The following is a 26,430-nucleotide window of genomic DNA, read 5'->3' as shown; positions in this document are numbered from 1 at the left end:
AAATCACCCTCAGTTTTTTGTGTACACGTTTTGCAAGAACTAATTTAAATATCTGATCCGAATTAAAGGGATCCTTTGGGATTTTGGCATTGAGGCCCTTTATATACTTCCCCAGAACTCGTGGATACTGGTTGTATGTCTCTGTGTCCAGTATGAAGGATGTTAGAGGTAGTTTCATGAGCCAATGCTAACTAGCATTAGCACAATGACTGGAAGTCTATGAGTAACGCTAGTTAGTAATTGAGCTAGCGCTAGTTAGCAACATTCTTCAAACTGCACTCAGAGACATAAAATGTTATCCACGAGTTAATCTGACTCTTGAAGTAACCCTTTAAGAGTCAAAGATGTCTGCAGAAATAATGTGGTGTCAGCTATGACATGACACAATCACACAGAAAAATCTATTTTGGTTATTTAACTACAGTAAGTGAAGTGGAATTGCTGTAACGGAATTTCATCATGGGTCCCTGATCTTTACTACATGAAAATGCATAATTATGGATATGAAAGCCATTCTCTTCATGGTGATGTATCCTAAATAGGTCCACAAAAAAGTATAAATATGCAATGTCTTCCTTTGCATATTTGGGTACTATTTTACACAGTGGCTATTATTTTAATGAGTTCTGCCCCAAAGGGGAAAAACCAAATTTGGCATCATAGACATCTATGTTTCACAAATGTGGATATCAAAGTACAGCACAGTAGAGTTCAGTACAGTACATTTGTGTACTCAAATCTAGTGTACTCTGTGCTTCATTGAACTCTACTGTACAGTACTATAGTCTACTTTTCTTTACTGTACTCTGTTCTGTACTGTCCAAACTTGTGAACCCAACTGTTGTTTGGCACTAGAATGATTTCCCATTGTTGCCAAATCAATTGCAGAAATCCTGTTACCGATTTGATAACAGAATGAGTTTTAAATCACTTAATAATTCATAAACAAAACTGATATCAGTAAAAACACTAACTAATTGATAAGTCTACCTTGTTAATTCTGTAAACTTTTATTATCCTCCCGCATGAGGGGGAGATTAGAAAGGATCTTAAAGGATGTGTGTTTTTAGGGCCTCCCGAGTGACGCAGCGGTCTAAGGCTGTGTCACTACAGATCCTGGTTCGATTCCAGGCAGTATCGCAGCCGGCTGCTACTGGGAGACCCATGAGGCGGCGTACAATTGGCCCAGCATCGCCCGGGTTAGGGGAGGTCCTTGTCCCATCGCACTCCAGTGACTCCTGTGGTGGGCCGGTCACATGCACGCTGACACGGTCGCCAGGTGTACAGTGTTTCCTCCGACACATTGGTGCGGCTGGCTTCTGGGTTAAGCGGGTATTGTATCAAGAAACAGTGCAGCTTGGCAGGGTCGTGTTTCGGAAGACACACGGCTCTTGACCTTCGCTTCTCCCGAATCCGTACGGGAGTTGCAGTGATCCAATTACCAATTGGATACCATGAAAAAGGGATAAAACATATATTTTTTTTTTAAAGAAAATAAGATATAGGTTTTTGGTAATGGAATTTCAAGGCACAAGGCAATGTTTCTTAAAACTTACAGAAAGCAGAAAAATGTATCCAAAACTAAATATAAAAATGTGTTGATATTAGTTGGCGGGGTTCTTTACTTTTACATTTTGTCATTTTGCAGAAGCTCTAATCCAGAGCTATTTACAGGAAGTAGCAAGTGCATACATTTTCATACTGGTCCCCCGTGGGAACCGAACACACAACCCTGGCTTTGCAAGCACCATGCTGTACCAACTGAGCCACACTAGGTGATGTATTTCTAATACCCTTAAAGATTTTTCATGTAGATGCTTTCTAAGAACCCTGTTCCATCTGTTTGACCAGAAATCAAAGCGTTTGTTTATTCCAAATGTTTAGGATGGAAAAATGTATATGCCTTAATGTCTCAAAAATATAGACTAAAATTTCATTTGACACCCAATTCTACATGCTCCTATGAACATCACGTTGGTGCTCATGGGTCCTTTTACATGGAAATTACCTGAGACAACTAAGGGGATATCGCAGAGATTTCCACCAATTTTCTGTGGCATCTCAGGGCAACTGAACACCTTGCTCTGATCAAACTGATTGGGTATCAAGTCTTCTGCTAGTAAGTGTTTGATGTGATTTTCAATAGCATTTGGGGGGGAGACAGTTTACAAGCACCTCTGTGGCTGTAAAAGAGGACAGTGCCAAGGAGGGAGTCTACGGATGGGCTTTGAGGGATTCTAGAGTTGGTTCATGTAAACAGTAATATCACGGTTCAGCCTGGTTTGGAAAAGGAGCATACAAGGACATGCATACTGACTCTGTGGGCCTTTTCGACCACAGCATGTCCAGGGCTGACAGCACAAAACCAACCATCCAATCCAAATGAAAGGTGTCCCAGAATGCACAGTGGGTGGACGTAGACAATGAGAGAAAGAGCCGTTTGGTCTTTGTGGTGATCAGATGGAACCAAAGGCCTTTTGTTCTGGACTGGATGTCATCCAACTAGCCCTTTCGAAGAGCACACGACAAGATAGGCTACTTCCCATTACCCCAATCACGGTGGCAAATATGTCCAAAGTTGCAACTCATTGCTTTTAATTGCAGGCCCATTTGTTGTGAGAGAAAGTGCCATGTAGGCAGGGCGACAGAGAATGAAACACTGTTGATCTCCTGAAAGAAACGAGCATCGGTGAAAACAACTTGTCAGAGAAGCAGAGACAAGTGTTCCCTGCCTCTGCCATGCTAAAAGTCTCTCCATTCTCCCACCAATTCACTTTGCTATGAATCAAATCCACTAAAAAGCTCCCCTGGCCCATTCACTGCTCTTCTTTCCAGGTTATCTTTTACAATTAGTTGTACAATTAGWCCTCCAAGGGTCTCCACATGCTCATCAGCAGCACCTGAAATAGCTCAGCATGGGGTCTGGAGGGATGATGATGGAGGGTCCCCTGCCTCACCATCTGGTAGATACAGTGCATTTGGAAAGTATTTTGGACCCCMRGACTTTTTCCACATTGTTACGTTACAACCTTATTCTATAATGTATTAAAAAGCCAAACCTGGTTAAGATTTTTTTTGCAAATTTATGAAAGAATTAATAACTGAAATATCACATTTACATAAGTATTCAGACCCTTTGCTCAGTACTTTGTTGAAGCACCTTTGGCAGCGATTACAGCATCAAGTCTTCTTGGGTATGACGCTACAAGCTTGGCACACCTGTATTTGGAAAGTTTCTCCCATTCTTCTCTGCAGATTCTCTAAAGCTCTGTCAGGTTGGATGGTGAGCGTCACGGCATAGCTATTTTCAGGTCTCTCCAGAGAGGTTTGTTCGGGTTCAAGTCTGGGCTCTGGCTGGGCCACTCGGACATTCAGAGACTTTCCCGGAAGCCACTCCTGCGTTGTCTTGGCTGTGTGCTTAGGGTAGTTGTCCTGTTGGAAGGTGAACCTTTGCCCCAGTCTGAGGTCCTGAGTGCTCTGAAGCAGGTTTTTAAACAAGGATCTCACTGTACTTTGCACTGTTCATCTTTCCCTTGTTCCTGACTAGTCTCCCAGTCCCTGCCGCTGAAAAACATCCCCAAAGCATGATGCTGCCACCACCATGATTCACCGTAGGGATGGTGCCAGGTTTCCTCTAGATGTGACGCTTGGCATTCAGGCCAAAGAGTTCGATCTTGGTTTCATCAGACCAGAGAATCTTGTTTCTCATGGTCAGAGTCCTTTAGGTGCCTTTTGGAAAACTCCAAGCGGGCTGTCATGCCCTTTTGGAAAACTCCAAGCGGGCTGTCATATGCCTTTTACTGAAGAGTGGCTTTTGTCTGGCCACTCTACCATAAAGGCCTGATTTGGTGAAGTGCTGCAGAGATGGGAGAACATTCCAGAAGGACAACCATCTCCACAGAGGAATTCTGTAGCTCTGTCAGAGTGACCATCGGGTTCTTGGTCACCTCCCTGACCAAGGACCTTCTCCCCCGTGGCTTGCCTCGTGGCTTGGTTTTTGCTCTGACATGCACTGTCAACTGTGGGACCTTATATAAAACAGGTGCGTACCTTTCCAAATCATGTCCAATCAATTGAAAATAACACAGGTGGACTCCAATCAAGTTGTAGAAACATCTCAAGGATGATGAATGGAAACAGGATGCACCAGAGCTCAATTTCGAGTCTCATAGCGAAGGGTCTGAATACTTTTGGTTTGTATTTATTTGCAAAAATTCTAAAAACCTGTTTCCACTTTGTTGTTATGGGGTATCTTGTTGTAGATTGATGACAATTATTTTTTTTTAAATCCATTTTATAATAAAGCTGTAATGTGACAAAATGTGGAAAAAGTGAAGGGGTCTAAAAACTTTCCGAATGCACTGTACGTGGGGTTAGGAGGGCTGCCCACCAAATCAAATCAAAATCATGGCTTCAAACGGAGGAAGATCGACTGCATCAAAAAGTAATTATGGACTAGGATCATGATTCTTTACCCGATAACACACTTTCAGTTACCGCTGAGAGCTGGATCACATGCCAGAGAGCTGGGTCTCTTGTGTTCTGACCTTTGGGGAGAGTATTCAATTGACCCTTCGCTAAACCCAGTCCCAGAATTTTGGGTAACCGATTGCAGCGCTCCAATGGATAGCAACTCTTGTCGAGTCCGACACCTTGGATTCAGTGTTGCCAATAGTGATGGGCATTCCGGCTCTTTTCAATAATTAAATTATTAAATGATATRGCTCTACCTTAACCACAATGTATTTAAAAATGCATTGGTTTGTTATGAAAAAGAATGCTATTAAACATTTGCATTTAAAGTATAACTTTTTAATGTATATAAACAAAGTGCATTTAAATGTAACAATTCAAAACGAATACAATCTGAACAACAAAATAATAGAATATGTATCCATATCAAAGAAAAATAAATAACAATGTGCAAAACTGCAGCATCCCACTTAAAACATTAAACTGGTCCCTCTTTTCGCTCTCTTCTTTATTGCCATGTTATAACCAGCAGCACACAGCAATGCTGACCCTATTTTGCTTTTATGAGAGATTTGCATTCAGAAATGCAAGCTGCCTCACTTGAGGGGCTGATGCGGTTTCTTCTCTCAGTAATTATTTGTCCCGTTTTCGAGAAGAGGGGCGCCTCCAAATAGGATCGGACCTCCTTTATGGCATCTGCTGAGGGATTCCTTCGTGCTGCATCCCCCGTTGCTCTCTCGTCAAACAGCATCCAAACAGCAGACGTTTGTGGCACTACCGCTGGTGCAGTTCTGCTCAGTTGCTAAATGTTATACTGCAACTCCCATCTGCCCCAGCCGTCTGCCCCAGCCCCCATCTGCCCCAGCCGTCTGCCCCCATCCGCCCCAGCCGTCTTAAAAAAAGGTAGGGGCCTGGATCAGAAACCAGTCAGTTTCTGGTTTGACCACCATTTGCATCATGCAGCGTGACACATCTCCTTCGCATAGAGTTGATCAGGCTGTTGATTCACGGGGCCATACATTATCATGATGAAACGTGAGGTGATGTCGGCGTATGAATGGCACGACAATGGGCCTCTGGATCTCGTCACGGTATCTCTGTGCATTCAAATTGCCATCGATAAAATGCAATTTTGTTTATTGTCCGTAGCTTATGCCTGCCCATACCATAACCCTACCATGGGGCACTCCGTTCACAACGTTGACATCAACAAACAGCCCGCCCACACAATGCTATACACGTGGTCTGCGGTTGTGAGGCCGGTTGGATGTAATGCCAAATTCTCTAACACAACGTTGAGGTGGCTTATGGTAGAGAAATTAACCTTAAATTATTTTGCAACAGCTCTGGTGGACATTCCTGCAGTCAGCATGCCAATTGCATGCTCCCTCAAAACATCTGTGGCATTGTGGTGTGGCAAAACTGCACATTTTAGTGGCCTTTTATTGTCCCCAGCACAAGGMYCACCTGTGTAATGATCATGCTATTTAATCAGCTTCTTGATATGCCACACCGGTCAGGTGGATGGATTATCTTGGCAAAGGAGAAATGCTCACTAACAGGGATGTAAACAAATTATTTTGTTCACAAAATTTGAGAGTAATAAGCTTTTTGTGAGTATGGAACATTTCTGGGATCTTTTCCTTCAGCTCATGAAACATGGGACCAACACATTACATGTTGCATTTATATTTTTGTTCAGTGTAGTTAAGATGACCTCATGCAATGGAGAGACTGAGCTTAAAGTCTTTCAGATTTATTTTGAACATAATATCACGATAGCCTCAGTGTGTACAAATAAGTACTTTTCTCACATACTGTACTGATTCAGTCACAACTTTTGTTGAGATAAAAATCATTATGCAATGACTCAAATGTGTTGCAGTGAGGCGGTACCCATGTCACGACGCGTGTTATTACAAAGAGAGCCATTGAATGACATCAGTGGGAATAATATACTAAGCGATTAATAATTTATTGGTTATGTGAGAGACCGAGCTGCATACCAACAGTGGAGTCTCTTGTCAGTGACAACGCTGGGCAGATACAGGCAAGAATGTATCACCACCTTAGTGTTATGTCACAGAGCGGTCACTAAAGAACCCAGTGTCCAACTGTCTGTGGAGCTGCCACATCCAAGATGACAACATATAGAGATGAGAGAAGCTAAACAACGTTGCTAGTGTAGCGTGGTGGTCCCAGATCTGTGGTGCTGTTTTGACAACTCCTATTTGGGACCTCCAGAATAGGGCTTGTGGCCTACTGCCCTAAAAAGTGGAATAGTGAATAGTCTAATTTACACACCTGCAAAGTGACAGAAAAAAATAGGCTTAATTTCTCAAGGGTGGCTAAGAATGTATGTGTGTGTGTGTGTGTGTGTGTGTGTGTGTGTGTGTGTGTGTGTGTGTGTGTGTGTGTGTGTGTGTGTGGTGTGTGTGTGTGTGTGTGTGTGTGGTGTGTGTGTGGTGGTGTGTGTGTGTGTGTGTGTGTGTGTGTGTGTGTGTGTGTGTGTGCGCGCGCGCGTTAAGCCAGGGCTGGCCAGGACACTCACAAACTGAGCATGCATCCTTGGGGACGCCTGTGTGAGGCAATGAGTCAGAGAGATGCTTCTTTCTCTGAGTCAGAGATCCTGATCGATAAACACTAGTAGCACACACCAAAAAAGGAGAGGCTGTTGGAAATGACAGAACACAATATTCTGAGATTTCAAGCATTCAATCCATGGGAGCCATCAAAAGTATATCTTCACACATTGTTTAAACCAACATTGTGAAGTCAATACAGTATGCAGTGATGTTGGGCTAGTTCCCACTTCAGTCTCTCTTGTTCCAGTATTTCTCTACGCCACAAGCATTTTGCTACACCTGCAATAACATCTGTTAAATATGCATATGCAACCAATAACATTTTATTTTGTTTTCAGCCAGGGAGTCTTCAGGGTTGTTTTGTCAAGAGCAGCAGGAGCAGCTTTGTTTGTTTGTTACTACAGCCATATCAATACCGCTGGGGTGCAGAGGCCTGTGATCTACTATTAGCCTGGCACTATTTCCTGACTCGCACACCCTCTAAGTAACACACACTGGGTCACGGCCACACACACACACAGGAAATGCTGCTCTACTGGCCAGGTTTTTCCTTTAGTTTTCTCACCGGCCCAAGAGGATTGTGGACKGCTGACGCAGAGAGCTGCGGCTCCTTCCTGTTCACTGGTTTTGACTGACAGAGATGTTTTGTGAATCAGCCTGTCTCGGCCATGTCCTCTTACACATCATTAAATGCTATACTTAGACAGTAAGCAGTGACTAAGCAAATGCTTGTAACTCTGTAGTAGCAAAAAAAGTTTTTGTTTTTCACAAAAAAAATGATAAGTCAATGTGCTGGGATTCATGAGTGAATTCTGATCAGGATTTATGCAAATTTATTTTTGATTGACGAGGCAAAATCCTTCACAAACAGACCAGGCCAAAGCGGCTCATTATATATTGACATGAACAAATTTATCCCCCATTCAACAGGGTAATTATTCAAGTGTACAATCACACAGGCAATAACTGTAATAATCCTCAAATCAGCATTAGGTCATATCTGCCAAGCAGGCACAATAGCCAACAGCAGTGGTTGCTAAGGTGACGTTTCAACAAGAGTGAACACCGGCAGAGCGTAGAGGGTGGCATCAATCACTACCGGGCATCATTATGGTGGAATGTGAGGACCATCATTCAGCTCCAACCCAAAGAGGAGCAGAGTTCAAGGAGCTGAATGGTGGGAGAAGTAAGCACACTTTAGAAGGAAATGGTATTTATTCAGCAGCTGTCTTGTTTGCTCTGGACGCCTTTGGTTCTGCACTTTGACTCCGTGGCTGGTGGGGCTACAAATCCAGCATGTACACCCTCCCTAGAGCCTCGACAGGAGCTGTGACGTTAGATAGAGAAGAGAAAGGCAGAGAGAGAGAGAGAATGTCCATTCTCAGTCTTCTTCATCCTTTATGCATTTCCTTACCCACCCTGCCTCCAGCCCCTGCTTTTACCAACTCAACAACCCCTTGGCCCTAGCCACTCAGCCTCCTCCATTTCCCTAGCCTCCTACAGCCTCAACCCTCCTGCTTCACCTCTTTAACCTCCCTCCTCCTTATTTATCTCCAGTCCCAGTCCAGCTGTGTCTGTCTGCCCTGAGGGGACAGCAGCGGAGAGGGAACTCCTTGGCTTTGGAAACTCAATACATGCATCCAGGCTACGGCTTTGTGTTGAACGGGGCCATTCCATCCCATACACTCCCACTTGGAAAATGACATCAACTCTGCGTTTCAGATCTACCGTCTCTTTTCTCCCACAGTGCTGAAAAATGACAAGGAGGCTAGCATCTGTAGTGGCTTTGTACTTTGGTTTGGTAATACCAGTGATGGGAGAGCGATAGAGGAGGCTAAGGATCGTATGTCAGACCACCACCTTCCTGCTCCTTCACACGATGAACTGTCTGTGCAGGCCCCAGCTCTTACAGTTAGGATGATTTGTTTGGGAAACCCCCCCCCCCGAAATCCTGTGGATTGGAACATCCCAAAACAACTTCAAGTACAGCACATATGAAAATTCCATATGAATGTTCATGCGTCCACTGAGGTAAACACTCAATACAGTTTGATAGTAAAGGCATGTCAAGGTTCAAATGGAATACGGATTCAGAAAAATGTATAGGTGAACCACATGAATGGCAGAGTAGTTGTAATGCCGAGGCTGTATTACTGCTGAGGCCTCAGCCTGAAGGGTCCCCTAGGATAAAGCATGAAACCTGAGGAGCCCCTGGGACAAAGCATGCAGCCTTGAGAGTAGAGGGGCAACACAATGAGGTGCCTAGTCCAACACCCATGCGTTGGGGAAGAGATACAATACCATGCACCTGTGTATGGAGTTCAACCTAGCAATGCAGACCAGATGCAGACCATTCTTCTGATGTGTCACAGGGGAAAGTAATTCTGACACTCCTCCTCACCCCTGTTTCTTAATGCTCACCCAGTCTCCCTCCACTGCCAGGGTATCACTGTCTGCCAGCCCGGGCTGACAACACATCCCAACAGCCAGGACACTGTGGCACCAGGGAGCCAGAGGAGAGGACTGGTGAGTGAGTGCACACAACTACAGCTGAGGTGTCATTTTCGAAGTTAGATCCATTGCCCTGTGAAAGGTCATACATTGCCACTTGCCTGATTGAATTCCAATGCACCAAGTGAAACTTCCTCAGTACAGAAACTATGAACAGCGCAGCTAGCACTATTGCTGCTTATAAAATGGCTATTGGTGGGCTAAGCCTTCCCATTAGCAACCTCAGTCTGATACAGATAACACAGGCCCAAGCCATTTCCATTCTATAAGTCTACATCAGGGGTGTCAAAATCAATCCATGTTCTTTTTTCTCCTTTCAATTAAGACCTAACAACCAGGTGAGGGGAGCTCCTTACTAATCAGTGGCCTTATTCATTCATCAGATTGGAGGTCAATAGGGGTTGAGGATGCCTGGGAGGGCTTAGATAGATTTTTTCTCCCAAATTTCATATAAAAAGAGTAACTGCGAGTTTGGCCATTTCTCAATCCTTTTATTATAACTTCAAGAAACGATCAAAAGATGAAAGAGGCCGTCCTCTTCAAAGCACTTTAAAATGTAGGAATTTAAAGAGAAATACAAATCAATGGATTGCCCTCTAGATTCTCAGTGATTCAGTGATTCTCAACCAGGGAGCCTTAGGACCCCTGGGGCTTAGAGAGCTTATATGGGGGACCCTGAAAACGCTGGGATAAAAATAAGAAAGGCCAAAATACCTCACATTTAATGTTTGACAAGCATTAAAAACATGGACAATTTCATACTTTGAATACACTCTTACAAATGTGATCTCTGCTGTAGATTTTTTGAAAGTGTTTAAAAATCGGCCTCAGACCGGATCTAGTTGTGATCAGCAGTTGTGGTCCGGGCCTGACAGTCTCAATACATTCTCTTCAATCTCAATAGACTTTCTCCACATGACTAGAGGGCGGCCATGTCTAAAATGTCATAATCTCCCTTTATGAATCTCAATAACATTAGATMACATATTATCCTACACAGGCTGGGAATGAAAAGAGCATTCTTCCCCGTGGCAGAAACCCAACCGTAGACTCACACCAGACACCTTTAAATGGTGCTGGAGGGGATGGCTGCCGTTTTAAGGACTCCTAACCAACTGTGCCATTTTGTTCGTTTTTTTTGCATTGTTTGTAACTTATTTTGCACATAATGTTGCTGCTACCATCTCTCACTAAGCTAAGGACCCTGGGACTAAACATCTCCCTCTACAACTGGATCTTGGACTTCCTGACGGGCCGCCCACCAGGTGGTAAGGGTAGGCAACAACACATCTGCCACGCTGATCCTCAACACTGGTGCCCATTCCAGTACTCCCCGTTCACCCACGACTGCATGGCCAAGCACGACTCCAACAACGTAATGATGGTTTCTGACGACAGAACAGTGGTAGACCTGATCACTGACAATGAGACAGCCTATATGGAGGAGGTCAAAGACCTGGCAGTGTGGTTCCAGGACAACAACCTCTCCCTCAAATGTGAGCAAGACAAATGAGCTGATCGTGGACTACAGGAAAAGGAGAGCGGAACAGGCCCCCATTCACATCAACGGGGCCGTAGTCGAGCGGGTCGAGAGTTAAGTTCCTTGATGTCCACATCACCAACAAACTACCATGGTCCAAACACACCAAGACAGTCGTGAAGAGGGCACGACAACACCTTTCCCCCACCTCACGAGACTGAAAAGATTTGTCATGTGTCCCCAGATCCTCAAAAAGTTCTACAGCTGCACCATCGAGAGCATCCTGACAAGTTGCATCACTGCCTGATATGGCAACTGCTCGGCATGTAAGGCGCTACATAGGGTAGTACGTACGGCCCAGTCCATCACTGGGCCCAAGCTTCCTGCCACACAGAACCTACTGTATATACACTAGGCGGTGTCAGAGGAAGCCCCCAAAAATTGTCCAGGACTCCAGTCACCCAAGTCATAGACTGTTCTCACCGCTATTGCACGGCAAGCAGTACCGGAGAGCCAAGTCTAGTTCCAAAAGGCTCCTTAACAGCTTCTACACACAAAACAATTCATCAAATGGCCACCCAAACTATTTACATTGACACCCCTCCCCATTTGTTTTTACACTGCTGCTACTCACTGTTCATTAATATGCATAGTCACTTTACCCCTACATATACAATTTACCTCAACTAACCTGTACCCCCGCACATTGACTCGGTACCCCCTGTATATAGCCTCGTTGTTATTTTGTGTTACTTTTTATTTAGTAAATATTCAGCGCATGTGACAAATAAAATTTGCTTGGTGCAAATGATGTGTATAAGCCCTGGATGACTGACAGGGGGCGCTGTATCGAAGCCATCACGTAGACATCTTGGTACTCCCTTGAAAAACTATAGAAATATGTATATACATTTTTTCAATGTTTAACTCTATTACAGACACCTTAATGCATACTTTTAAATAATATAAAAATATTTTAAAAAACGTCACAGCAGAGTTGAAAAATATATGTCAAATGGAAATCCAATATGGATGGGGTTAAGAGATAGATGGGAGGGGTTGAATGCTGAAGGGTGGGACTAYTAACAAGATAACAAATGTAAAGCATACGGGGTCTGTAAAAAGTATATAGGTTCAGAAATGTTGGGAAATAGCACAGTTACAAAAATATGGCAAATAGAAATCAAACTGGATGGACATCAGAAATAGAGGAAGGCCAGGACTCAAAACAAAACAAAATGTAACTATTGTAAAATAGATTGTGTCTGTAAATTGCATAGTATGTATAAGCTGGAAGTAGAAGCCTAAGTGTTATTATTAGTTTACTCCAGTTGGGGGAGCGGTGGTAGGGTTCGCGGGGAATAATAAAGGAAGGTATATAAAATAAAATCATGTTTGTTTGTACCCAAAAAAAGATATGTGGGATTGGAAATGATGCAGACAATTACATTGATGGAAGAAACAATCTGTCCTCAATATTAAATATGACCCACCACCCCCCCAAAAAAGTCCACTTAAAGTTGCATAAGGACAGTATAAGGGTCCGTACACTGTTCATGACTAGAACTGTCGACTAGAACCAATGACTTTCTTTCTGACATAAATCAAATGTTATTTGTCACATGTGCCGAATACAACTAGTGAAGACTTTACTGTGAAATGCTTGCTTATGAGCCTTTCCAAACAACGCAGAGTATAAAAATTATGAGGAATGAAATAAAATACACAATAATGGAGCTACAGTGTATTGGACCAGTGAAATTATGTTAAAGTGCAGACTGTCACCTTTAATTTTAAGGTATTTTCATCCATATCAGGTGAACCATTTGGAATTTACAGCACTTTTTGTACATGGGGGGGGGGGGATACCCACCCCCATTTTAGGGGACAAATTCACTTGTGTATTAAAAGTTTAGTATTTGGTTCCATATTCCTAGCACGCAATAATTACATCAAGCTTGTGACTCTACAAACTTGTTGGATGGATATTCTGTTTGTTTTGGGTGTTTCATAAAATCTTCTGCCAAATAGAAATGGTAAATCATGTATTGTGTAATTTTGGAGTCATTTTAAAACTGTAAATACAATTGTTTCTAAACATTTCGCAATTAATGTGGATGATTCCATTATTATGGATAGTCCTGAATAATGAGTGAGAAAGTTAGATGCACAAATATCATACCCCCCCCAAAAAAGGCTAACTTCCCTGTTATTGAAATGGTGAGAAGTTAGTATGTCTTGGGGGTATGCTATTTGTGCGTCTAACTTTCTTAATCATCATTATTCACAAATGATTACAGATAGTCCTGAATGGATCATGAATAATGATAATTCAGAAAGTTAGACACACAAATATCATTACGCACAAAATAATCTGAAACCCAACCAAAACAAACAGCAAATGCATCCAACAAGTTTATAGAGCCACAAGCTTGATGTAATCATTGCGTGCTAGGAATATGAGACCGAATACTAAACTTTTCACTACTTTAATACACATCAGTGAATTTGAAATGGACAAAAATGCCTTCAAATTAAAGTTGACAGTCTGCACTTTAACCTCATAGTCATTGTACCATTTCAAATCCAAAGTGCTGGAGTACAGAACCTAAACACCACAAAATCTGTCACTATCCCAATATGTTTGGAGCTCACTGTATATTCACAGGAAGTACCAGTACCAGATAAAATGTGCAGAGGTATGAGGTATTTGGGGGGACCAGGATGAATATGTATGAAATTTCCAATTTGTAAGTCGCTCTGGATAAGAGCGTCTGCTAAATGACTTAAATGTAAATATGTAGATGGCAGGGTAAAGTGACTAAGCATCAGGATAGATAATAATACGAGCAAAATAAAGAAAAGCATGGCAGCAGCAAATGAGTGTAAAAGTGTGTGAGTGAATGTGTGTAACGTGCATGTACAGTGCATTCTGAAAGTATTCAGACCCCTTGACTTTTTCCACCATTACATTACAACCGTGTAAAACTATTTAATACATCTTAGAATAACACGCAATACCCCATAATGACAAAGCAAAAAGAGGGTGAGAAATTCTCATTTATAAAAATAAAACAAAAATATTACATTTACATAAGTATTCAGACCTTTTACTCCGTACTTTGTTGAAGCACCTTTTTGCAGCGATTACAGCCTTGAGTCTTCTTGGGTATGACACTACAAGCTTGGCACACCTGTATTTGGGGAGTTTCTCCCATTCTTCTCTGCAGATCCTTTCAAGCTCTGTCAGGTTGGATGGGGAGCGTCGCAGCACAGTTATTTTCAGATCTCTCCAGAGATGTTGGATCAGGTTCAAGTTCGGGCTCTGGCTGGGCCATTCAAGGACGTTCAGACTCCTGTGTTATCCTGTTGGAAGGTGAACCTTCACCACAGTCTGACATCCTGAGCAGGTTTTCATCAAGGACCTATGTACTTTGCTCCGTTCATCTTTTCCTCGATCCTGACTAGTCTCCCAGACCCTGCTGCAGAAAACAATCCCCACAGCATGGTGCTGCCACCACCATGCTTCACCGTAGGGATGGTGCAGGGTTTCCTCAAGATGTGATGCTTGGCATTCAGGCCAAAGAGTTCAATCTTGGGTTCATCAGGACCAGATAATCTTGTTTCTCAAGGTCGGAGAGTCCTTAGGTGCCTTTTGGCAAACTCAAAGCGGGCTGTCATGTGCCTTTTACTGAGGAGTGGCTTCCGTCTGGCCACTATCATAAAGACCTGATTAGTGGAGTACTGCAGAGATGGTTGTCCTTCTGGTTCTCCCATCTCCACAGAGGAACTCTGGAGCTCTGTCAGAGTGACCATCGGGTTGTTGGTCACCTCCCTGACCAAGGCCTTTCTCCCCGATTGCTCAGTTTGGCTGGACGGCCAGCTCTAGGAAGAGTTTTGGTGGTTCCAAACTTCTTCCATTTAAGAATGMAGGCCACTGGATTCTTCAATGCTTTCTGAACTCTGAGCTCTACGGACAATTCCTTCGACCTCACGGCTTGGTCTTTGCTCTGACATGCACGGTCAACTTTGAGACCTTTAATAGACAGGTGTGTGCCTTTCCAAATCATGTCCAATCAATTGAATTTACCACAGGTGGAGTCCAATCAAGTTGTAGAAACATCAAGGATGATCAATGGAAACAGGATGCACCGGAGCTCAATTTCGAGTCTCATAGCAAAAGGTTCTGAATACGTATGTAAATAAGGCTAAAGTGTTAAATGTAATACTTTTGCCCCAAAAAATCCCAAAACCTGTGTTTACTTTGTCATTATGGGGTATTGTGTGCAGATTGATGAGGAAAACATTTACTTTCAATCCATTGTAGAATAAGGCTGTGGTGTAACAAAATGTGGAAAAAGTAAAGGGATCCGAATACTTTCCGAAAGCACTGCGTGTGTGTTTGTGTTGTGTCGGTATGCGAGCACTCTGGGTGCACGTGTGTGAATGTGTGTGGGTTTTGTGTGAGAGTGTCAATGTAATGTGTGAGTGAGTATATGGTGTGTTTATACACAGTATATTCTACTTAAAGGTACGTAGGGTCAGTACAAAATTGAGTCAGTGCAGATAGTGAATTAATGGTTCCTGAACTATTTAGCAGTCTTCCGGCTTGGGGATAGAAGTTGTTTCAGAGCCTGTTGGGCCGAGGCCCGATGCACCGGGAGCGTTTGCTGGATGGTAGCAGTGTGAAAAGTCTATAGCTTAGTTGGCTGAAGTCTTCTGCAATTTTTCGGTCCTCTCTGACACCTTATGATATAGAGATCCTGGATGGCAGGGAGCTCGGCCCCAGTGATGTACTGGGCTGTGCTCACCACCCTTTGAATTGCTTTGCGGTCAAGGGAGGTGCATTTGCCGTACCAAGTGATGATGCAGGCAGTCAAGATGCTCTCGTTGGTGCAGCTATAGAACTTTTTGAGGAGCCGAGGGCCCATGTCAAATCTTTTCAGTCTCCTGAGGGGGAAGAGGCACTGCCGTGCTCTTTTCACACCTGTTTGGGTGTGTGTGGACCATGTTAAGTCCTTAGTGATCTGGGCGCCCAGGAACTTAAAGCTCTCAACCTACTCCGCAAAAGCCCTGTTGATGTGGATAGGCACGTACTCTCCCTCTTTCTCCTATAGTCCACGATCAGCTCCTTGGTCTTACGGACATTGAGGATGTTGTCCTGGCACCACACTACTAAATCTCTGACCTCCTCCCTGTAGGCCGTCTCATCGCCGTCGGTGATCAGTACAGGAGGGTACTAAGCACACACCCCTGAGGGGCCCCCGTGTTGAGGGTCAGCGTGGCGGAGGTGTTGTTACCTACCCTCATCACCTAGGGCCGGCACATCAGGAAGTCCAGGATCCAGTTGCAGGGGGAGGGGTTCAGTCCCAGAGTCCTTCGCTTGGGGATTAGCTTGGAGGTAACTACGGTGTTGAACACTGAGCTGTAGCCTATGAACAGCACTCACATCATTATTTCCCCTCTTGTCCAGGTGAGAGGGTAGTATTAAGTGTAATTGAGATTGCATCATCTGTGGATCTGTTGGGGGCAGTATGCGAATTGGAGTGGGTCTAGGGTGTCTGGGATGATGGTGTTGATGTGTGTCATGACCAGCCTTTCAAAGGACTTCATAATTACAGATGTAAGTGCTACAGGGCGATAGTCATTTAGGGAGGTTACCTTGGAGCTCTTGGGAACAGGGACAATGCTGGTCAGCTTGAAACATGTTGGGATTACAGACTGGAGCAAGGAGTGCCAGAGTGGTGTTGGCTTGTGGAGGCATGTAGACACATACTTTTTTGCCGCAAGAAGTGTGTACGGACCCTCAAGTAAAGCACATTCCACCATGTCAAACCCAGAAGACCATGTTTCTTCTGCTGTTATTGTGGACAGAAGGCAGAGATTCCCCCCAGATGATCCCCTCTAATCATCCTGTAGTCGRTCTGCCATGCAGACAAGTGATGGACGACATCTCCTCAGGAAAGGGAACACACAGCCGGATGGCACGTCTTCTGCCAGAGAGACTGACCCAAGAGACTACAGACCTCAAACTACAGAGAGCCGAGGAGTGCATTAACCCCGAAAAAACCAACATGGGAAACATTAATAGTTCCTTCGTGATTTGTATGACCGTATCCTCTAAACAGTCCCCCCCAAAAAGTCTTATTGCACTCGTTTTCTTTCTCCATTCTTAACCACCCTTCTCCTCCCGTCCTCCTCCTCATTCGACCACAAAAGACAGCACTGTGGAGAATGTGTGGTTTAGCCCGCTTTTGATAGAATTGAGCCGATTAGAGGGAGGGTAACCAGAGAGCAACAGCGCTTCCATTCAAGACCAGCGCTTCCATTCAAGACCAGCGCTTCCATTCAAGACCAGCGCTTCCATTCAAGACCAGCGCTTCCATTCAAGACCAGCGCTTCCATTCAAGGGTCTGGTTTAGAGTAACAACAGGGTAACCACCATGAAAGCCTAGACCAGGACACAGGATGGTTGGGAGTCCAGATGAGAAGCTAAGCTACAGCAGTGATGGGGGCCATGCCTCTTATTTCCTCATCTCTTATGAACTAATACTTTTGACCTGGAGCTATGAAGGATGTATGTGAGAGAATAGTTGGCGAGACAGTGAGGTGAGGTGATCGTATAAGAGTATACCTCTAGGGGTTGCATGCTACAGTATCTGGGTTTGTTTAACAAGTTATTTTTACCCAGAAAACATACGATTCATCCCACAACAAGAGGAATGCAAATTACCTGTAGCTAGTTTGCGTCACATCATAATACCATTCATCATTTAATAGTTGTATAAGCATAGAGGGAGTGGGTGGTATGGAAAGCTACAAGCTTGAGCATATTGATGACGCAAATTCCATGACAACAATGGTGTCTTTTCTGTACTGTACACAAAAGCGTTTATATCTTGTGTTCACTTATCCTGGCCACAAATCTGCAGATTCTTTCCTTTCCTCCTCTTGATTCAGTCTTCCATTTCAAATCAAGGTCTTTGCAAAGCACCCCCCCCCCCCCAATTAGAAACAAAGATATCCTTGGAATAACAGAAAACACAGAAAAAGAAGACCGGTTTTATCTTTTCCGGTTTTTACAGGAAAAGGAGCTTTTGAAGAACAGGTCAGATTGGGGGGAAACTTATCTTCAAGTAGCAGCTGGCTGGTGGACAGAGGCAAAGCACAGCACAGCTGGAAGTTGATTGCTCACATGCACACACAGTCTCCCTCTCCCCTTTTCAATTACACACATATATTGGCTTGTCTAAAAATCCCAGTGTCTAAACAGTGGCAGTATCGATTCCTGGGGAAATTATTTTCACATTAGCCACACTAGGTAACAAACACACTGTGCCCTTGCATGCTGAGCGTATATAGGATCTATTAAAATGTTTGTTTGCTGATGTATTCCTCTCTGTCTCTGTGAAGAATAGCAACTCAGTTTCATTGAACAATTACCACAATAATCCATTTTAAAACAGCGCCTGCGGCCAATAGGATTACTTGGATTCCCATGCCCTGGAGTGACTCCGGAGAAGTGTAGTACAACTGGACCAGTCATCTCATTCTCAGCACTGTCAGTTACTACTGAACACCTCTGCATGTTCCCATGGAAACCGTTCCTCTATGATCAAGCTCCAGTTAAATCAATCATGTATCAAATAAACCAACCAAATCTCTGATAAAATGTAAACGTATTTCATATGTATAAAGTCTTACTCTTACATAGGTGATATGCATCATTGGAGTGCCCTATAAAGTCTAATTACTACATATCATAACATAAAACTGTATAGGGATGCACAATGCAGGACAACAGCATATGAGCCTCCAGACAGTTATTAATGGTCTGCAGTCTCTGACAGATAACACAATCACATGTACTACTCTGAGAGGAGGCAGAAAGCTCAAAGTGCACTTCACCCTGCTGAGTTCATCTACCCCCCACTCATCCCCAGTACAAACACCAGCCACAGGCCAGTGGACAAAGTCATCAACTTAAACAGTCGAGATCATCTTCACTGCAGCCAGACAGCCCGCTGACGTTTGAACCGTTTAAAGACTGTTCTGTTGTCAGTCTTAACAGGCAGCGAGCTCTTCTGAGGAAGAGCAGCCATATTCACCCTGCCTCATGCCTGGAGTTGTGACAGCTGAGATAATCCATTTGTATAGAGCTGCTTCAGCTCTGTGTAAACATCTTGATAGGAAGAATGTAAAGCAGCAGGATCTCTAATCAGAGGCTTAGAAGAGAGTGTCGGCAGCCAGGACCCATTTCACCACAGAAACACCTCGGGATATCTCCCTTACACATACACAACGAGCCTCACATCGATCTCATGTTTGCTGATTTCCTCAGCTATTCCTTCTCCATTATCATGCGATATCTGTGCAAACCAATGTGTGCTAGCACCAGAGAAGTCTCAAAATCGCGAGACTCAAAAGATTCCATTACTTCCTGTAACTCCTGCAGGGAAGACTTAGACAAGTCAGTGAGAGAGTGGTATGTTCTCATTTCACAGGAAGTAATCACGTGTTGAGTCTTGGTTCTCAAGTTTCTCTGCTTCTAGCATGTATTGGCTTGCACGAATTTAGCGCGGAAAAATGGGAAATGGCTATTTTCACCATCAAACTAGCTCCCTTCTAAGCACTGACAATGCCCTCAACTCCCGGGGACAGAGGGATGATAGTGGAGGCAGCAGTGCAAACACCTGAGGTACATCTGGACATCTGGTCAGTCACAAAGAGAATGTGAGTGGGTCCAAGCCAAGGCCCTGAGACACAGTGGATCAGTAGAATGGATGGAGCCTGGCTCTGGATGGGGCTGACGGGCCAGGCTGACTCCGTACATAGCAGCATGCTCTCACAGGGACCCAGAGAGGAGATTCCTGTATGAAGGTATGACTCTTCACATTGGGGTTAAACCTCACTGATTCAAGATTAGTTTGATGGTGATCGTAAGTGTTGACGAAAACATGCTATGAAGCTGGAGAATGAGGTAACTTAGAATGTTAGAATGCATCAGGCTTTGTTCAATTCAATTGCATCACTTCCCTTCTTACTGAAAAATCTTTCCCCTTGAAAATCAACTATTGAAGGCTCACACAATACTTCCGCAATCACGCTCATTATCATCACTTCAGACACTTGTGGTGCATTCTCTATCTGATGGCCACAGGAGAGGTATGCTCGCTGACATTTTGCCAAGAGCCCATCTTCAAAGCGCCAGCCTAACCTCAATTCAAAGAGACAGAAATAACAGATAGGCACACATTTTGCAGTTTTACGACCAAAGATGTGCATGGATTTTGAATGGCTGTTTTAAAAGGCCTATCTGCTAATGACTCAGAATGCTGACGAATCCCAGCAGCCTCACACTGCAGGGGAAGGAGGGAGGTAGAGACACCCACCCACCCTGACTTGTGCAACACATGCCTATACAGACAAAATACTAAGTAGGAAAACTCAATTCCACCTCACCAAACTAAATTGACAACTCAAAAGAAAGAAAACGAACAGAAAAGATTGTAGCACTATAAATCAAGAGGACTTTGCTATGTGGGCATGAAGAGAAGTATCCCCTGATGAAGAAAGTTGATGGTAGTTGTGGCCATTCTGGTGGTTTTACCCTGGGCATGATGGGCAAACATTTCCTCACTCCCAAATCCATAGAGAGATGGCGGAATGACCTTGGGCTTGGAGATGAGACTGTGGTTGGATCCCCTACCTGATAATGGAGGAGGTGGTGGTTTAGGGAAGAGGTTGGTTAATTTGGGTTTACACCTGACATTTGACTGGGTGCGGAGTAGTGTGACAACGCTGTAGGAGTCACTCCCTATAGGAAAAACTATACTGTAATCATGCTTAACATGAGGAAAAACAAATTCCTTGCTATGCTTGTTATAATGCGGTAACAAGGATCTTGTCTGGGCCCTAACTCCTGTAAACAAAATGTATTTAATCTGTATAGCGTTCATCAAGTGTTGGATTTTTCACTTAAAAGTCTTCATAGGTTTGGTCCATGTGATATTTATTTTCCTGTTCACTCAGGTTTCAACTATTTTAGGATGGCCCTAACCCCGGCCCTACCACGCAGCCTGCGGCCAGCTCAGTCTCACTCCCCCTGTGTTCCAGTCAGCCAAACTATATTGATTTTTCAGCAGGCATCTGTAGTGAAAGCTTAGCCGTGAAAAAAAATAGAAAGTGTACAAAAGACGAAAGAACCCGTCCCCACAGGGGACCAGAGGCCGGGGAGGCTAACGTAACGTCCCCCCCTCTCCCAGAGCCTTAATCTGGGGCCAGATCTGAGGAGAGGAAGATGCCTTATACAGCCCCCTTTCCCAGGTAATTACATTGGAAGGCAATGTGGAGGAAGTGACAGAGGGTCACATACTGTTGTCTCCTCATATGACTAGCCCTCAGGGGCTGTTCAATAGCCAGGTCCCACCCGCTTTCCCATGGCAAAGGTCTCTCTGTCTGGGCCAACAATCCTGTGTTTCAACACAATCTGTTCAGTTTCTCGTCCCGTATCCTTTGATCCCTTAAAATCAGTAGACCTCTAAATGACATTGATTGTCAGTTTGGCTTTTCACTTTGTGTTGACATATCCAGGCCTTTGAGATTAATCTATTAAATGATAACAGTTTCCCCAAAGCGCTTAACATGTAAAATGGATCATAAGTCATGCAGGATACAATAAAGACAGGAAGCCATTTTTTTTTATATTAGGCCACAGCACTAGAGAACCACAAGGCATCTACCCAGAGTGTGTGTATGAGAAAGAGAGAGAAGGAGGGAGGATATCAGCTTACAGACCCAGCCCTTTGTTTCTCCGCACTATAGAGAGCAGGTCTGTCTGGGCCTTTCTCTGTGGGTCAGTCTCCCTCAGAGCCATTACTCAATGATGTGGCCCACTCCCTCCTCTGCGCTGCGGGCGGGTGTGTGTATATGTGTATGCATGCATGCCAAAAAGTGTGTGTGGCCTCAGACCTCTGCTCACGCATGTGCCACATGCCCAGGTGACCATACATCACCCCTCTGACACCCCGTTAAACAGAAGAAATCACAGCACCCTGAGGAAGACTGACTCTTCCTCCACGCACACGGCCTGATTAAAAAGTAAGAYAGACGAGTCGGGCGACACACACACAATGGACAGAGCACTAGTATTTGCAGGTGAATGCTACTTCACAGTATTCATTCAGTATGCCCATATTGCCAGGAAATTAGTTACCCTTAGTATTTAAGTATAAAGTGTTTTACTTTCAGACATCCTCAACAACCTTCTGTATTGCATATCTTAAATTAGATAACTCCCCTAGCAATCCTTTTGATTAAGCAACTAATAATGTAATTATAAACCAGGCTTAAAAGGTAGCATTATAATAAGCAATAGTCAAAAATATCCAATCCCTCTATGATAAAAAAATAAATAAATGAAGCAGTTTATCGAAATACTGTGAATGCCCCTTTTCCATTCTTCTTGAGTGTCCACTTTGGCTAAAACTATCTTTGCTCTACTTGGGTCAATGACTTAAGAGTAACAGAACAAAACAGCATCAGGCAGGCAGTCTATTTCCAGACCAACGTGAGTTGAAAGACGAACAGGGATTGCTGTGTGCCTGCTGCTAGTGCCCTGCCAGTCTCAATCATTAGAAACATGAGCCTACAGGGACTCACTGTGCTCCACTTTCATTTCATTCAACTTCAAAAAACTAAAAAAGAATGCATGACAACAATGGGCATTAAACTGCAGTGCATCACCTGCTCCAATCCTTGTGCAATGATGACCTGACTTCCTGTAACAATGACATCATAAAAAAGCTGGATGGAAATACATGATAGCTCAGGCATCTGGTGTGTCTATTACCCCATGAACCGGCCCACTTGGTGGGCTATAAAAATACTAACTGGACATGAGAGAGAGGTAGAGCACTTTCTCATTTATGTCACAGTGGGGTAATCACCTAACCTGATGTAAAAGGAAAGAAGAGGGTGAATTTTTCAGTTGCATAGCCACGGGGCCATCCTGCAGCCACAGCTGTCAGGGCCAGAGGCTCCACATTACACCCACCAGTAAGGCAGCAACATGTGACTGGAGGAGCAGGGGTCGAGGGCCAGAGTGCACTGGACAGAGTGGAAACAGCAGGGGATCAGGGGGGGGGGGGATAGAATAGGGGACCTGGTGTCATGTTGCGCTCTGCTAAGCCTGATCTTTATTCAAGACCCTTTACTTGACCTGTCAGGCATCTATGCTTTCAAGATGACACCAGCACTGATTGTGTGTGTGAAAGAGAATGTGTGGGTGTGTCTAACTAAGCATTTCCTGCAGCATAGGTGGTGACTCAGTGGGGATCTTCTACAGATCTTTTTTCTGTCCGTATGCCCCAGGATGATACAGTTGAAACCAGAACGTTTCGTTCTGAACTATTTCGTTTTTTGTTCCGTTCCACCCTTTCCAACCAACAAAATAAAGTTCTGAACCAGTTTGAACACCCCAAAAAGTACCGGGTTATATCGTTCCTTTTTAAACCTCTGAAATATACAAACACTTTTTTTTTTAAATTACAACATTTAATTACTTCACCAATCAGTGAGGATAGAGCAGCTTGCTGTGGAGCGGGTAAGCCATTTAATCTGTATAGGAAAGAACTAATTGTATTTTGCTGTAACAGCATGGTTTAATCATAATGAAGAAAAAAAAACAGTCACAGTATAGGGTGCGAGATGCAACTTAAATTGAGGGTGAGGAGAGAGCGAGAGAGAGAGAGAGAGGATGGAGGAAGCTTGCCTTGAAGAGCTGGGCATCTTGTTATGACATGCATTATCTGAATTAGGCCCACCGAATTATACCTACAGAGGAGCGGCTTCTATGGAGGAACTTTGAATGTCTGAACTTCCGAGTTGGTTTAACGTTAGACCAGAGCAAATGTTAGCTAACAAGCTTGTGAGCCCCAAAAATTATAAACACTTACCTTTTTGTAGTTTATAAATTCAATTTGATTCGTGATAACTATAGTATCCTTTACTAGCATTGAAAAAGTGAATCCCATCTCTAATTAAACATGTCTCCCTAATTTCTGAATTACGTTTGTAACGTCATCAGTAGGCTACAGTAATCTATGCTTCAGAGGGGAAAGGTAGGTAGCCTACGCACACCCCTGGCAAAGATTTCCAGCTGGCATACAGCAGACGCTGAAATAGTTCCGTGTTCACGTGCTAGTCGGAACTCTAACATTTCTGACTTGCTAACTGGTTGTAGTTATACACATGCTGCGTGTATATACACTGTTGCAACCAATTAGCAAGCCGAACATTTGAGTTTCTAGTTCTGACTAGCACGTGAACACAGCATATATTTCTGAGTGACAGAGGGCTTTGCATAGGCGCTTGGTTCCCCGGAACATAAAATAATATTATTAACCCATTCCCATGCTTTTAATTTCATTATTTTCCAGTTTTGTTCCCTTAATAACCAGTTCCAACCCTTGGTAGAAACTAGTGATGGGGAAAAACACAAAACATTTTTTATTTTTTAAGATGGATACAGATGCATATCTTAATATTTTTGGACGATATATCTAGAACTGCTCGGCTGTACCTGTGCCAAACTCCAATATTTTTCATCCCATCTTTTTAAATAGTGAGCCAACACTTATTTCCATGACTGATCAAAACAAATTCAGATGCTCTTGTCTCACTGTAGCAGACATATAGTGAGCAATATGTTTGGAACAGCAGATCGCAAGAAAATTGAAGTATCAAATCGCAGTAGAATACTGAGAATCACAATACATAGACACCTAAGTATCGTGACAATATCGTGAGGTCCCTAGCAATTCCCAAGCCTAGTAGAAACAAGGCTTTCAGGTTGGGAATCACAATGCGATATTATTATTATTTTTTCACTGTTATTTTTTAACCAGGTAGGCCAGTTGAGAACAAGTTCTCATTTACAACTGCGACCTGGCCAAGATAAAGCAAAGCAGTGCGACACAAACAGAGAATTACACATGGGATAAACAAACGTACAGTCAATGACACAATAGAAAAATCTATATACAGTGTGTGCAAATGTAGTAAGATTAGGGAGGTAAGGCAATAAATAGGCCATAGTGGCGAAATAATTACAATTTAGCAATTAAACACTGGAGTGATAGATGTGCAGAAGATGAATGTGCAAGTAGAGATACTGGGGTGCAAAGGAGGGGGGAAAATATGGGGATGAGGTCGTTGGATGGGCTATTTACAGATGGGCTGTGTACAGGTGCAATGATCAGTAAGCTGCTCTGACAGGTGATGCTGTCAGAGGGAGATATAAGTGAAGCAGTTAGTGAGGGAGATAAGTCTCCAGCTTCAGTGATTTTTGCAATTCATTCCCGTCACTGGCAGCAGAGAACTGGAAGGACAGGCAGCCAAAGTAGAAGTAGGCTTTGGGGATGACCAGTGAAATATACCTGCTGGAGCGTGTGCTACTGGTGGGTGCTGCTATGGTGACCAGTGAGCTGAGATAAGGCGGGGCTTTACCTAGCAAAGACTTAGCGATGACCTGGAGCCAGTGGGTTTGGCGACGAATATGAAGCGAGGGCCAGCCAACTAGAGCATACAGGTCGCAGTGGTGGGTAGTATATGGGGCTTTGGTGACAAAACAGATGGCACTGTGATAGACTGCATCCAATTTGCTGAGTAGAGTGTTGGAGGCTATTTTGTAAATGACGTCGCCGAAGTCGAGGATCGGCAGGATAGTCAGTTTTACGGGGGTAAGATTTAATTTTGGATTGGAGATGCTTAACGTAAGTCTGGAAAGAGAGTTTCGTTTACCCAGACACCTAGGTATTTGTAGTTGTCCACATATTCTAAGTCAGAACCGTCCAGAGTAGTGATGCTGGACGGGCTGGCAGGTGCGGGCAGCGATCAGTTGAAGAGCACGCATTTAGTTTTACTTGCATTCAAGAGCAGTTGGAGGCCACGGTAGGAGTGTTGTATAGCATTGAAGCTCGTCTGGAGGTTTGCTAACACAGTGTCCAAAGAAAGGCCAGAAGTATACAGATTGGTGTCGTCTGCGTAGAGGTGCATCAAAGAAGCGACATCATTGATGTATACAGAGAAAAGAGTCGGCCCGAGAATTGAACCCTGTGGCACCCCCATAGAGACTGCCAGAGGTCCAGACAACAGGCCCTCCGATTTGACACACTGAACTCTATCTGAGAAGTAGTTGSTGAYCCAMGCGAGGCAGTCATTTGWGAAACCAWYGCTGTTGAGTCTGCCGATAAGAATGTGGTGYTTGACAGAGTCGAAAGCCTTYGCCAGGTCGATGAAMACGGCTGCACAGTATTGTCTRTTATCGATGGCYGTTATGATATCGTTTAGGACCTTGASCGTGGCTGAGGTGCACCCATG

The 26,430-nt window shown here is 43.8% G+C and overlaps 1 protein-coding gene across 5 annotated transcripts in view; it reads right to left on the bottom strand.

Annotated features, from left to right (window-relative positions):
- Nucleotides 1-26,430, bottom strand: part of LOC111962591 (SLIT-ROBO Rho GTPase-activating protein 1) — a 179,368-nt gene that overhangs the window by 130,221 nt on the left and 22,717 nt on the right. The gene's annotated exons all lie outside the window — the stretch shown is intronic.

The sequence above is a fragment of the Salvelinus sp. IW2-2015 genome, linkage group LG4q.1:29, assembly GCF_002910315.2.
Source record: "Salvelinus sp. IW2-2015 linkage group LG4q.1:29, ASM291031v2, whole genome shotgun sequence".
NCBI classification, from domain to species: Eukaryota; Metazoa; Chordata; class Actinopteri; order Salmoniformes; family Salmonidae; genus Salvelinus; species Salvelinus sp. IW2-2015.
This window is presented reverse-complemented; position numbering and strand designations above follow the sequence as displayed.